This window comes from Oryzias latipes, chromosome 3 (assembly GCF_002234675.1).
Source record: "Oryzias latipes chromosome 3, ASM223467v1".
Classification (NCBI taxonomy): Eukaryota; Metazoa; Chordata; class Actinopteri; order Beloniformes; family Adrianichthyidae; genus Oryzias; species Oryzias latipes.
In genome coordinates, this window is record NC_019861.2 from 7810051 (window position 1) to 7812618 (window position 2568).

The window sequence follows — 2568 nt, forward strand, 5'->3', positions numbered from 1 at the left end:
CATCAGCGGCATTTTACCATCTGAAAAACATTGCCAAAATCAAAAACATAATGTCAAAGCCAGACCTGGAGATACTTATTCATGCATTTGTCTCCAGTAGGTTAGACTACTGTAACGGCCTGCTCACCGGCCTCTCCAAACGAGCTGTAAAACAGCTTCAGTACATCCAGAATGCTGCTGCTCGAGTCCTGACCAGAACCAGGAAGTATGATCACATTAGTTGTTACGGTTTCAGTTTCTTTGTGTTTTGTTCCTGGGTTTCCTGTTTTATTTTGTAGTATTTCCTGTTTTGTTGTTGTTGTGAGTTTTACCTTGCCCCATCAGTCCTGAGTGTTTCCACCTGTGTCTTGTTGCCTTGTATGTATTTAAGTGCTGTCTTTCCCTTCCTCCTGTGCTGGTCCATATTGTATTCTTCCCCGGTTTCTGAGCTTAGTACATTTCTAGTGTTTCGAGTTTTGCCTGCCGTATAGAGTGGTCTTGTTTTTGTCTTTAGTTTTGTTATTAAACCCCATTCCCTGCATCCTCCTGCCTCCTCTCCTCTCTGCGCCTGGGTACTTCCCTTCTCTCCCGTTACATTATGGACCAGCCTAATCTGTACCCATTTGATGGGAGTCGTCTGGCCGTGAGAGGCGGCCGTCGTCGCAGCCGCCGCCGTCCTCACCGTAAGCCCTCCCCTGACTCCTGGATGGAGCTGGACATTCTCCAGCCACGGGCCTTCCTGGACCCTCTGGACCAGGACCTGTGGCTGTGGGAGGACCCTTACCTGGAGGAGGAGGGGGACGAGTCCCAGTGGACTTTGGAGGGACAGCTCCCCGCCTCCTACTTCAACGGGAGTCGACTGGCTGTAAGAGGGGGCCGCCGTCGTCGCCGCCGCCCTTCTCGGCGTCCCGTCGTGGTCCCAGAGGTGGACCTGGAAGCTCCCCAACCCGGTCCTGCGTCCAGCAGGGGGCCTGATGCACCCCAACCTGTTCCGGCTCCAAGGGCGGTGCCGGACCCACCGCGACCCGTTCCGGCTCCGAGGGCGGTGCCGGACCCACCGCGACCCGTTCCAGCTCCGAGGGCGGTGCCGGAACCACCACGACCCGTTCCGGCTCCGAGGGCGGTTCCGGAACCACCACGACCCGTTCCGGCTCCGAGGGCGGTGCCGGAACCACCACGACCTTTTCCTGCTCCAAGGAGGTTGCTGGACGAAACCCTGCCCGTTCCTGCTCCAAGGAGGGTCCCGGACGCACCACGACCCGTTCCGGCTCCTAGGAGGGTCCCGGACGCACCACGACCCGTTCCGGCTCCAAGGAGGTTGCTGGACGCACCTCGACCCGTTCCGGCCCCGAGGAGGTTGCTGGACGCACCTCGACCCGTTCCGGCCCCGAGGAGGTTGCGGGACGCACCTCGACCCGTTCCGGCCCCGAGGAGGTTGCTGGTAGCACCTCGACCCGTTCCGGCTCCAAGGAGGTTGCTGGACGCAACTCCTCCCGTTCCGGCTCCAAGGAGGTTCCCGGACGCACCACGACCCGTTCCGGCTCCGAGGAGGTTGCCGGACTCAACCTCTCCCGTTCCTGCCGCGGACCCCGAACCCGAGCCGCCTGCCGCGGACCCCGAACCCGGGCCGCCTGCCGCGGACCCCGAACCCGAGCCGCCTGCCGCGGACCCCGAACCCGAGCCGCCTGCCGCGGACCCCGAGCCGCTGCCGCCTGCCGCGGACCCCGAACCGCTGCCGCCCGCCGCGGACCCCGACCCCCAGCCGCCCGCCGCGGACCCCGACCCCCAGCCGCCCGCCGCGGATCCCGAGCCCGAGCAACCAGTTCCAGACTCTGAGCCCGAGCCGCCAGCCGTTTGCTGGTTAGACTGTAGATGCCGGATGGCGCTGCCTCCCGGCCGCCCTCCGGATCCGCCTCGCCGGACAGGGCGGTCTCCGGGCCGTCCTCCGGACCCGCTTCGCCAGACTGCTGTTGGCCCTTGGATTGGCCTTCCGGGCCCCCTCCTCCTGGACTCTTGGAGGAACCTCGGTGCGGTTCCTTGAGGGGGGGGTTATGTTACGGTTTCAGTTTCTTTGTGTTTTGTTCCTGGGTTTCCTGTTTTATTTTGTAGTATTTCCTGTTTTGTTGTTGTTGTGAGTTTTACCTTGCCCCATCAGTCCTGAGTGTTTCCACCTGTGTCTTGTTGCCTTGTATGTATTTAAGTGCTGTCTTTCCCTTCCTCCTGTGCTGGTCCATATTGTATTCTTCCCCGGTTTCTGAGCTTAGTACATTTCTAGTGTTTCGAGTTTTGCCTGCCGTATAGAGTGGTCTTGTTTTTGTCTTTAGTTTTGTTATTAAACCCCATTCCCTGCATCCTCCTGCCTCCTCTCCTCTCTGCGCCTGGGTACTTCCTTTCTCCCCCGTTACATTAGTCCTGTGCTCAGGTCTCTGCACTGGCTCCCTGTACCTCAAAGAATAGACTTCAAAGCAGCTCTGCTTGTGTACAAGTCTCTCCATGGCCGCGCACCAAAGTACATCTCTGACATGTTAGTGCCATATGAACCCTCTCATACTCTGAGGACCTCAGGGACCGGCTTCCAGTTGATTCCCA

General features: G+C 59.7%; 1 long non-coding RNA gene across 1 annotated transcript; it reads right to left on the minus strand.

The window, feature by feature from the left end:
* Positions 1 to 925: 925 nt before the first annotated feature.
* Positions 926 to 1527, minus strand: LOC111946741. The gene is made up of 3 exons (XR_002872483.1): positions 1512 to 1527; positions 1044 to 1160; positions 926 to 965 (listed from the first exon to the last, which is right to left on the minus strand). It is a non-coding gene; the product is annotated as an uncharacterized LOC111946741 (long non-coding RNA).
* Between the last annotated feature and the right edge of the window lie 1041 nt (positions 1528 to 2568).